At 34.6% G+C, this 12,838-nt stretch overlaps 1 protein-coding gene across 13 annotated transcripts in view; it reads right to left on the bottom strand.

Moving 5' to 3' along the window:
* Mical (Molecule interacting with CasL) overlaps positions 1–12,838 on the bottom strand; it is an 89,982-nt gene that overhangs the window by 65,866 nt on the left and 11,278 nt on the right. For 12 of the 13 annotated variants that reach the window (XR_004236234.2, XM_076369302.1, XM_031990843.2 and 9 more), the window contains exon 2: positions 2,826–2,908. The exons of the other annotated variant lie outside the window; for it this stretch is intronic. The gene's annotated coding sequence lies outside the window, so the exon portion shown is untranslated. The remainder of the gene's footprint in view (positions 1–2,825; positions 2,909–12,838) is intronic. 13 annotated transcript variants of the gene reach the window in all.

The raw sequence follows: 12,838 nt of genomic DNA, 5'->3' as shown, positions 1-12,838 counted from the left end.
GGAAAATATTTTACGGCGACCATCGTCATCGTGAAAATACAATTTTTCTCAATAACAATTTCTGCATCCGTTTTGTCCTCTGTAGCCAACGGCGAGTCACTTCAACGCCCAACGAATAAAACGATTCGACGCCACGCGTCTTTGGTTTCTTGTTATATTAATTAAGATTAAACATATTGTAAGCGAACCGCTTGGTGTATTATTTATTCTTGCTGCTAAGCTAACATTTTACTATCGACGAGTTGGAAGAAACGAGATATTCTTCATTCTACTGTAAGTGCAAATTTACTTTGAAGATAATGAATTGGTAATAGCAAATTAGTTGTTTGCTTTGATCTGTTGATTAATATTTATTGAGTTAATTTGGAAATCTTGGAATCTTTGGAAATCGCGAGTTTCACTTGTCATTGTAATGCAAGGGGATGAAGTGAATGATTCTAATTATACGAGTAAGTAATTTCGAATTATTCAGCTTGAAATGTAGTAATTTATCTCGGTACATTTACAGCAAAAAATAGTTATACAGACGAGTAAAAAGCTATGGTTCAATATTAATATTCATCAAATGCTACAATTGTTTATCGTTATAATTTTTATAATCTGTTCTAAGTACAAGAATTGATATAAGTCACTTGTATGAGTAAAAGAAGTTGTAGGAAATTATGTTCGTAAATTATAGTACTCTAGATGTATAAACAGAGTACGATGTTCCTCCACGGAAGCTACTGTGATCAGTTTTTCGACGAAAGATCTCTGAAATACACCGACAGTCGTAACAGCTGTCCACCCTATTTCAAGCAGCTGAACGTTATCAGTCTGCAGCGATTGTCCTGGAGTAGACAGCTATTGTGACCACTGACATATCTCGGAATTCCTTTTACGAAAAAGCAACTCTTAATGCGTATTGTAGTTTCCAATCTGAGCATCGAGGAATGGAATACATGTAGCAGAAATTAAATTTTCTATAAATATAAAACTTGATCGTTGTATGAGAGACTTGATTCTGTTTGAAAACGAATATTAATATTGAAAGTGAAATATTGAAAATAGCAAAATAGCCTTTCACTTTGATACATGTGCAATGAAGAACACTGATCTTTATTAAATTAGTCTCGGAATTTTCATCACGAGTCTCACCATAATACAGCAAAGGGTTAATAATCATAGTAATAATTATATCAAAATATATTACAGTTTAATAATACCCCATATTAAATTACGATTTAATTAAATAATGTTGTCTAAACGAATCTAATCATTCTACTCCCCTTTATTTCATAAAATAATATAGACACATTTTTAAATAGAGAAAAATATTAATTAATATTTTTACTTTACCTTATATTAGTATTTTACTTATAATATTAATTGAAATATGCACAAAAAATGTTATATATATATATATATATATATATAACAATATCAATACAAAAAATGGAAAAAAGAAATAATAGAATAATTTTTCGCTAATCCACCTTTTACACTAATCCGCGCCTCCCAATTAAAAAATCGCCAGACGAAGGTCAAGACCAGTCAACGAGCTCACGGAATTGCAGGAAGTTTTCGTTGAACGGAAGGCGAATTTTCCCGCGAGCAGACTGCCGTTTTCCGAGAGACTTTCCCTTCGCTTGTTCAGGCCTCTTCTTCGTTCATCCGTTTCGCCGTCCTCGTTATACGTACGAGAACGACGCGTGAACAAGGCCTCTCCCGCGTCCGTTGCACCGAGTATTCAGGGTTTGTTGCTTCGTTAATTAGATCGCCCGCGACAGTTTCGTCGCGGACGATCTCCAGCAGCCGGAGAACAGGTCTCGACGAATGCCTCCGACTCGACGGATAGACATTTAAATTCGCGGCGTCTAGCCGTGTTTTATTTCTCCGTTAATGTCGCCTTTCTCAGCGTGCCACGATCAACCGGGGATTGAGACAAAGCTGATTACTAACTATTTAACTACAACGCACAGTGTCTGTGTCACAGTGCCTCATTACCTCACGATCGGAATTTTCCAACGTTTAGAAGTGTTTCTCCAAAGACAATCATCTTGATGAATTATAAATGTCACAGTAAGTTCGATTGATTCATATTATATACATATGTTTTGAAAAAATACGATGTACAAACGTTATCCGATGAGGTCGAAAGATCTGCGCGGAAAATCTGGTTTAAATACCGGGAAAAGTTCGCGTGGTTTCCTTGTTAGCGATGAATTAAGGTAAAATCCCGATGCAAGGTATAACGTCGACTAAGTTGACGAGACTTTTTCCTTGAATTTCATTTTCATTTTAGAAGAAATAAAACTCCATTTCTAAGAATATTTGTCAGCAGTTTCCCCAGTGTGTATGGCAAAGTATAATTGTTTCTGGTTAAAAGCCATATTAGTATCCTTTATTATTTCAATATCTGCCGAATTGTGGAAAATTTTCTACGAGCTAATTTAAGGTAACTTCTTAGTCTCCCAGAAATACAAGAATGTCTCAAAATATTTCTGAAACGAACGCAAACATCACAAAACTGACGGTGTCAGTCGCAACGCAAATGCGCGCAGTTGTGTCGTTCAATCTCCATTTAAAAGCGGAACAAGCTTGCTGCGCTAACAAAATAATCGCAAATAAATACAAGCTTGTTTACGTCGAATCAGAGTTCCAACTGAGCACACGCGCCGTTCATTCAGAATACGACTGTTACGCAAATGGCCGAAGCAGCCAAACGGCTGAGTCGCGTACAAAGGAACACCCGGCAAATGGAAAATTAATCGTGATTTTTTTTTTAAATTTTCGCTTTGTACGAGACCTGATTAGAAGTGTTAGATAATTTCCATTTCCATTACCTTTTGGTACATCAGAACAAGAACATCCCTCAAAGGTTACTGCGTGTTCTTTTATTTTCACTTAGTTCTCGGATAGGTGCCACCTGTAACAAACAGAAAACAATCATTTGAATGAAAATGTAATTCAATGATTTTCTATGTTCTATAAAAAGCTCTTGAGTGTGCGTTTAATAACGTGTGCTAAAAACGTCATTTTTGACGTGATTTAACACGTTCGCGACCGCTGATGTAAATTCGCGTCTTTTCAAATGTTATTCCTGGTTGCTGCTAATGTGAATTTAAGTCTTTTCAAATATAATAGCTTCCAAAATATTTTATTCTTCTGCTATTCTCCACTTGCGACTTCTTCGATGGAAAGTTTCAAACGACAGATCGTTACAAGTCTAACATTTCAAAAGAAATTTTCTCATGATTGCCCCTGCTTTAACATCAGTAATTTGTATTTCCTTTTCTAACAATATAGTTTAAGGACATCTGACGTTGTGATGCCATTACACACACGTAAATAACGGTCTTAACTCTCGATTATTTGCACTTGTGTACTGATCTTTGCTATAAATATATTTCTGTATCTTCTGAAACTGTGTACAAACTACATAATCTCAAATTATTTTCCCATAAAAGCGTTATAAAATTAATTCATATTACGGCAAATTCTTTACTCAAATAAATTTCAGACTGATTCAATTAACCCTTAGCACTCCAGGTTGTTTTGTAATCTATCAGCAACTAATTTTTATAGCATTCCTAGCGAAAATGAGAGATGCTATAACATTTCTTCGATCTTTTATTTTCCTTCTTAGTAGAAAATTTGGATGTGTGGAAAATCTAATAATCCTAGGGTAGTTTCTTTAAGATTCATTAAAATATTTAACGTTATAACTGGTGCAATATTGGAGCCTACAGAGTTTTAAAGGGTTAAAACCATACAAACACATAGAGCGAGAAATATTGGTTAAAAACAATGGACTATCGCGTTACATAGAGACGACGTAAATCGGAGCCGCAGTGTACTTCGCACTACATCGGGGAGTACAAATGGGTATAGAATGTACCGAGAATTTGTCTTTTGTTTTCAATAAATTATTAACGACAAAGCAGTCACGTGAATGACGGTCGAGATATAAATCAAATGGTTAACCCCAAGACGAAAGTTGACGAATTTTTCTCGAACGTCTTATCCCACTAGCCGTTCGTCGACCCGCATCATCTCGATGTTCCCGAAATCGAATGTTTCGAAGCCCGCGTATCAAATGGAACCGCTGCATTCCGAGTCGTCAGAAATACGAGACCTTTCGGTCGGCAAAAATAGAACCGAAACACGTTCGCCTTCTTTCCGTCTTTTCCGGACTCTATGCGGTTGATGTTACTTCTAAACGTAGCACGGTCGGCCGCCACTCGAGGCAATTAAATGCGGAACATGATTCACGGGACGATCTGCAGCATCGTGATGCAACGATCCTTTCTAAGCAGATAAATACGCGTCGGCTTAGCGACGTTGTAGACGTCTTTGTAGAAAATAAGAAAATAAAAGCTCGAGGGACCCACTCTTCCGACGCTGACACTTGTGTCAATAGCCTGACGCCAAGCGTCAATAGGTTGAAGGGTAGTTTTGTGTATGCGTCGATAAGAACTGCCGCGTATTCTATTTTCATAAGAGAATTGCGCTGCGAACAGATGGATTTATTTGAATTCGAGTGTTCCCGAATACGCTAATTCCGTAGGATGATATGCTTATTTTCGTACGCGAGAGGACTAGGGTAGAGTCATACGGCACCGAAGCTAGTTTTAATCCTTATCGAACGTCAGATTTTCAAACCTGATTTACCGCTGGATAGATACTAGTTCAACGTTAACAATTGCAGTGTAATAATTAAATTATGGATTCTTATGCGTTAATGAGAAATTTGAGAATGTAAAATTGTACAGACTGCTCGAGACAAGAAAAATATATAAAATATTCGAAGTGCAGTGTTTTTTATAGTGTTTATTAGGAAAAACCTTTTTTTATCATAGTTTTATTCTAATTGTGTTCTCGAACACTTGAATTTGTATGAAGATCCGCCGTATATTAATAACTTTTGTCTATTTTGATTTGGTCAGAGTGTGATATTTTTGAAGCAGTCTCCAATGTGGGGGAATAGGTTGTTATGTCACTGAACGAGTGACAAATGCATAAGTAATGCCACGTGGAGAGTGATGTACGTTCGTTCCACCAATAACAATAGCAATTTATTTGAATTAATAAATAAGTAAACATAGCTTCGTGTAATATATTTCGGTAGCAAATTATTTACTACACTATTTTCGATGTTATGAAGCGTTAAATGTACCATGTATGTTTGTATTCAATGAGTTGAAAGATATTTTTCATAACGAATCTTTCATATTACAAATAAGTTAATAATTCTGCTTTAATATGCATGCTATTTCTAATACATTACATACATATAATAAAAATTTGAATTTTTATTGTACAAAACATGCTAAGCTTTAAAATTCATTGTTTCATATGCTTATCGTGCACACCGACCATCCGACTGTCATTCGGATTAATAAAGACAAACTTTGTATTATCTGCAGCAGATGTGCAGCTATATTTGAATGAAAAAATCACTCAGTGTGTAGTTTGTCACGTATCGTTCTAATAAAATTGGATGCACTCTGCGAAATATGAAAGTTAATTAGGCCAAATGCAAAGATCAAGAAAATATTGGTCTTCCCCTTTTCAAGAAAAATGTGAAAAAATGTACAATGCATTCAGTTCTAATCTATTAAAATCTTTAATAACACAATAGACGTGTATTACAAAAGAATGACGTAACAGTATCTCTCGTGTGCTATCCTGCACAATTTTTCACGATCTGCAAAAGGAAACTAAATCGTATGTTTAATTTTGCAACTATATACTTCAGAATTAAGTAGTAATTTTGCGTCACGTTACTATTATTGCATCGTAGTCTATATTTGCAATGCATCCTCACAAGTTGTACTTCAAGTTTATTTCTATCTTCCCACAAGATTTTCTCAGATCTTGTTACATAATACATTATTATAATGGAAAACTCGTAACGATAACAATAGAAGCTTACTAAGCATGATGTTATCTTCCAGAAATCGAAGAAAGAACAAATTTAGTAACTTTAGTTAGAAAAAAAGTTTTGAAAAAGAAGAGTATTAATTTAAAATATTGGCGCCGTTTATATATTGTCTGTTAAGAGATAGTTAAAGGAATAATATAAAATGCAGAAATAAAATTTCGTTACACTACCGAGTAAAAGTTTGCATATACTCTATGAAATTAAAAAAACTAATACATATAAACTTGTTAAATTGTAGAAATTATTATTGAATGTCTACAAGTAATTTCATTATTTTATGAAAAAGAAACAATAATAAACAACCATAAATTCCGCCGTGAGTAATTAATTATCAGCATAGGTAATTATCAATGCATTGGTCACGAGGTTTTTCTGTGGTCGATCTCCTTGCAATCATTAAATTTTCCACTCGCCCACCAGGTGTCCATTGAATGAACAGCTTTGGTGGAAAATATAAGCGAGGAACAAGCGATTAGCAGCGCTGTGTTGCATGATAATGCACCTAATACAATTAGTAAGCTCAATTATTTCTATATTTTTGTTAATATAATTCGGAAACTCTATAATATCCACATTATTGTTAATACAATTCTTAAATCCAATTTACTTCCATATTTGTTCCAGTCTAATTCGTAAACCTAATTGTTTTCATATTTTTCTAATAGAATTCGTAAAGCTAATTACTTCCATGCTTTTGCTAATATAATTCGCAAACTCGATTATTTGCAGATTTTTCCCAGGTACTGAAATTTTTATGTTCCATCACCTGAACGTATAAATCAACGGTCGGACAAATTCCTGGATAAAGTACCTACTTCCCAATGCCGAACTCTAAAGAGACTCATTAACTCTAAAGAGACTGGTAGCCAAGGAGCAAGACAAAAAGATTCCATGACTCAAGGTAAAGATAATGGACTCCGAGTTGTAAGTCATTAGTCATTACGTTGTCCAGTTATATGCTCGCTGGAAACTGGCGATGTTGATCGTTCCCAGCGTAGAAACAATTAAACGAGTTTTCTAGTAGCCAGAAGTGCATGTTACATTCGTCGGAATGCCTCATCATTTCTTAAGTTGAGAATTGGAAACTTTTCGAGAAATTGAATTGCTCGAAAGCTGAAGACAAAAAGAAGAAAAGGTTTTCCTAAGAAACACTAATCGTCCATTGAATGGTGGAGTACATAAAAGAAGCCATAAATTATTGGGCAGTATAATTAGTGGACTGTGAATTTTTATGCAAATTCAAATTTTTATGAATGTAATTACGGAAATCGTATTACAATGGAAAATCATTTTTTCTAGCAAACATTAAAAAGCACTATAATTCATATACCTATATAATATAGATTTCGTATACCTTCTCATGCCAGTTGCATTGCATGCAAATTTGCACTCTCAAATTGTTCATAAATCTTCACTTAATATTACGACTTTATTTTACAATAGTTCATCAATTCATCATCCATATGATAGCAGTATATCTAAGAATTTCGATATAACACAAAAATTATAATAATTCCAGTATAATAATCCCTTTATTAGTTTATATACACATATATTTATTATATAACAGCCAAGAAAAATTTGACTTTCGTCACATAAAAAGGAAAATAAAAATCTTATAAATCTCCAATTGTAACATTACAAGTAAGTGTATACATACATTTTTATTTTCTGAAAAGTTATTTTCTAAAAACTTTCGTTCATTGATACTTTCCATCGGTTCGAAGTACGACAATGAAACACACAGTAAGACTTTTAAAAAGTTTCTAGGCTAGACTTATGGAGGCGTAGTTTGATCCAACATCGATGCGTTTGCTGTAAATTATTCCCTCGGCTTATCGTTGACATGCGATGTTATCGATCAACCGATTAAACATTGTTGCGATAATAACGAAGCCCTATCTTACCGCGAAAATAGATAACAACGACGAAAGCGAGCCCAACGAATTTGAAAGCATAGTATTCTTCGAGTTACATTTTTGTCGGTCTACGTGGGAGGCATATACCAAGAATAGAGATTAGAGATTAGAACGGTATTTCGGTGCACTCACCGACGCGACGCGACGCCACGAATACGATAATTTGTAGCATTCGCGTTCTTCGCCGGCGATCAACGGTTTTTCATATTTTCTGCTCTATTTAAGTATTTCATACGCTATCATTTTAGATTCTCTCTTACGTACGCCTTCGAGTAATGATTCTTTTTATCGACACTAGCACTACCGAGCGTTTAATATAATTAATATGTAACTCTTCTCAAAAGTTTAACGATACATTTTTTTCGGTATCTTCGTATATTCATTATAGTAAAATCCAGTATAACGCCAGTAAAGAATTCTGTATTACAACGATTTCACATTTAGGAATCTCGCGTTGAATTCCCTTTTTTTGATAACGACCGAACTTCTTTCTCTGCTTGTATTACTTTCTTGATTCTTATGAAGAATCTCACTTACTTTTCAAGAATTTTTTAATCGCGTTATTGGGGATTCTACTGTAATATTCAAGTGAAACTATGTATTTGTACATTTATTTCGGATATTTAATAGTTTTAAGATCTCAATAATTATGAAATAATAAGATTGAAATCCGCCATTTTGACGAGTAGGGTAGTTCTAGAGTTAAATGATGTTCTTTTTCACTAAAGTAAGAAATACATATTTATGTATCATTATCAATACTTAACCGGCTGGTTGGATAAAAATACTCGTTTAGACTGTTATAGATTAAAGTCATTTTTAAGTTATTAATTATCATAATTCTTAATTTCTTTACAAATTTATATATTCTTTTTAGAAGAATCATATGCTAGCAGAATTCATAGTGCACCTCCTCTTTCCGCAAAACTGTAAAATATCGCCGCCGTTAATTTTCATGGTTAAGAGTAAATAGAAACAGTACCCATGGACATCATAATTTTCTGAAAAATAATCTCTACGGAATATTCCAGTAATTTCTTAGAGCTCATAAATAATCGACGTGCCGCATAACTTGCAAGGATCAATCGCTGCATACAGCATGTACGAAAATTCATTAGCATACACTGTAAAAATGAATTATGCATGTGTTTTTGAATCGATGGACCAATAATAATACTCCTCGTAAATGAAACAACGAGTGAAACTTGTTCAGAAAAGTGTGTTACAACTTAAAAACATTCTAAGGTCAGTTTATTTTTCATTTTGAGTCACCTGTTCAGTGTTGTTCGGGAGAAGAGATTAAATAGATCGGGAGTAAAGATAAAAGTTACCAATTAGACACTGACCTTGCTAACTCTGGAAACAAAGGATTGACAAAAAATTTGATAAAATCATCTTAAAACTCTTCTTGAACCATATCATTTTAGCTAACAAAATTTCCGATCGAACCGCTAGCAACAGAATAATCTATGCTGATCACGCTTCGTGGTCCATCCTGCATATTAACCCTTAATGAACCAATGTCGCGACATATTACACAGAAAGTAAAAGTTACAGTAAAATTTACAACACGTTAAGTATTGTGCTAGGTCACTTCTGTAAATTTGTTTCCGCTTGTTATCTATGTTACGGTATTTTTTAGCGGTAAGTAAACTTGAAATACTTCCGGTCCGATAAGGATTAAAATATGGAAGGGAAAGGGCGAGGATGGCCAAACCTCAGGGATGAGCCCTGACGTCATGACTCAGGATTCGGAAGTGGCTCTTCCAAAAATGCACGAAAACATTGAATCATTGGGGCAACGCGGCACGTTGCGGATAACGTGGATTCGTCATCCAACACAACATAGTTAGTTGACATTTTCAGACTAGGATCGATATTCGCGAGTTAACGATGCAGATACCCGAGCTTGTATCGAGCGTATCGCGCGTGGGATAAGCTCGGCGGAATCGTGGCCGAGTCCTTATTGAACGACCGTCCCATTTTTGTATTGTCATTGAAACGTGACCGGCAGACCCGATCGTAGACAATCGATATTTTCGGTCTGTGCCGTCCGTTGACTCACAGGACGATACCGCACCGCTGCGGTATAATGATCGTGCACAATGGGGATGGCGAATACGCGTCACGTGCTTCGAACGCATTGATGAAACGATCCTTCGCACACGTGCTTTCGAACCTAAATTCGTAATATCCGGAACATTTTCCAGTTCACACATGTTTAGACATACTGATAACATTACATTTCCGGATGGAGTCTATGCTTACAGTTCTATTGGTAATTGATGATTGATCCTCAATTTGCGCGTTGGTTCCACGTGGATTCTATAGCTATTATATACGGATATATACACTAATTTTGTTTATTAATCATTTTATACAAAATGGTAGATTTCAAAACAATCTGGAATATGTAATTCAATAAATCAGGACTATTAATGTTTATAATATGTCGTTGGCAATTTTATACCGAAAACGTCACTTGATTGATTAAAAGCATCGAATGTGCGAAATAATTTGAAAACTAGTCTCACTTGAATTCTATAACGAATGTCTCAAGAAACTGCAATTTTTATATGGAGTACATATCGATCAAATGCTCGGTAGTTCCAGTGTTAAGAATCCGGAACAACTTTTTCCGGTATTTAATAGACAGCAGACGAGAAGATGCTCAGTCAATTTTTCTCACGCACGGCGCCGCGAGTTGATTATTTATATTAACGCGATTAGACGATATGCGTGTCGTCAGTGGGCACGGTTCTCCCAGTCGTTGTTACAATTATTATCGCGTACAGCAGTGTATATACATCAGCAGCCTCGTAACCACCCGGCTAGAGTACTTACACACCGCCGCCGCGGCGCGATCTACTCCGCTCTCGCATTCGGCTAAACTACGAACGCGGAAAAAAATAATTAGGGTCACGCTGGCGTAATTCCGCGGTACGCGAAACCTTCCCGCAATTCGATGCGATAAATTTATGCGACACTCGCCGAGTTTCCGCGGTGTCGAGCATCAGGGTGGAAATTTCGCGTACCTCGCGCGAACTACAAGACGATATTATGGGGGACACTTTTTTCTAGCGAACAACTTGTCAACCTTTTGCACTTGAAAGAGTTTTTCGTTAGATATATTTAATGTTTTTTTTTTTATGAGATGTAGACGATACTTTTTGAAACTAATTTGGAAGGAAATCACAGGTGAATTAAGGAACAAAGATGTTTTATTTCAATATTTCATGCATTGATGAATTATATTAAATATCACACTTTATAGTTTTACCGTCAAATCAAGTGATGAGTGGTAGACATCTCTCGAGTGCAAAAGATTAATAAAAGGACTAATGCTTTATAAATCGTGTATTAGAAAATTTGTTCATACCTTTTGTAATGGATTTCATTGAATCGTTAACGAAAAAAGATTTTTTCTGCAATTCTTATTGGCAATGAAAAAGCAGATGAATATTCGCTTCCAATTTTTCGGTTGTGGAGCTGGATAAACGTGTTATAGTCATGTATCCTCAGCTCATCTCGAAATATACGCAACAATCGGAGCATAGAAAAAAGAAAAGAATATGGAGTTCCGTTTCAAAAACATGAGGCGACCTTGAAATCTTTAAAATTTTAATTCCGGGTTAGATACCATTACAAACATCACTCGGTGAACTATACGAGACTTTCCAATTTTACCTAATAAAATCTTTGTGAATCTCTTAACGTTTTGAAATTGTAACTTAACCCAGTTGCATGATAATATCTCGTACAAACGCATCTTTCGAAATTTTAAGATATTAATATCTTGCCCTATAATACCGCGTCGGACTCGTGGTGAAGATTTCAAATAGAAATTAACAAACAAGTATCATGCAATTCATCTGAATTCACATTACATTCTATTGTCAATCTACTTTAGAACAAACGTTAACATACAATGTTCTTAAAATTCTTCTCTTATTTTCGATACATTATTAATAGATTATTTAAAAATTATTAAATAATTCGATATTATAATATTGAAACTAGGAGCAATTTTATAACCATTCAAATTTTGTAAAAAGCAAATATATTTTTGCACTCTGTTTTATAAAATGCAATAACGATTCGTGTGTCAAACTCAAGGAACGAAACAGCTTCCAACGAATTATGTAGTTTTGTAATGTTCATCTGAACTCCTTTATTACGCAGCATTCCTATAATAGTTGTATGGCATATTGTGCCCTTCACCACAAAATTATTCTGTTACGTAAAATCGGCGGATCGTTATTATTTTGCTAGGTAAATAGGTTCAGGCACGCAACGCTATTTATTCGAGGTCAGTATAAACACAATACACATTTCGCATTCTCGAATTGAACTCAATTTATCGATAACGTTTATCGATGATACTATTGACCGTTGCGATACAATTATCGGTAGTAGTATCTCTATATATATAGTTCAGTCCAATAATCTTGCATGTAACTAAAATAATTAGAGAAATAAATGTTCGTTCATATCAATTTTGGAAATTAAAGCTTCAGAAATAGAGAATTAGGATATGTAATTATATAATTGCATCAAGTAACATCGACGCAAACATTTATCAAATATTGTTTACGAAATTCAATATCCGTTATATAATATATTATAAATAATAATAATATAAATATAAAATATAATTATATATATTGTCTCTAAGTATCAATAAAGCAAATTATATTTCAATATTAAGTATGAGTCTCTCAGTATAAAAGCTCGTAGCACAATCGTGAAAATTTATGATTTTTGCAAATCAAAAAGTTACTTACTATAGAAAAGAATATTCACAGTACGAACTACAGTATAGAATAAAACAAGCAAATTTTTTTGGCAAAGGATGATAAAAGCAATTATTTAAATGAACACGTTCTCCTTTGTTTGACGAAATCTCCATGCACGAATATCATCACGGATTGTTTTAAAGTCAAGATAGGCTGATACCAACACTAACAACATCGATCGACTCTAACTTTAACCA

This window comes from Nomia melanderi, chromosome 7 (assembly GCF_051020985.1).
Source record: "Nomia melanderi isolate GNS246 chromosome 7, iyNomMela1, whole genome shotgun sequence".
Lineage (NCBI taxonomy): Eukaryota > Metazoa > Arthropoda > Insecta > Hymenoptera > Halictidae > Nomia > Nomia melanderi.
The sequence above is the reverse complement of the archived record's forward strand: the minus strand, read 5'-3'. Positions and strand labels throughout refer to the sequence as shown.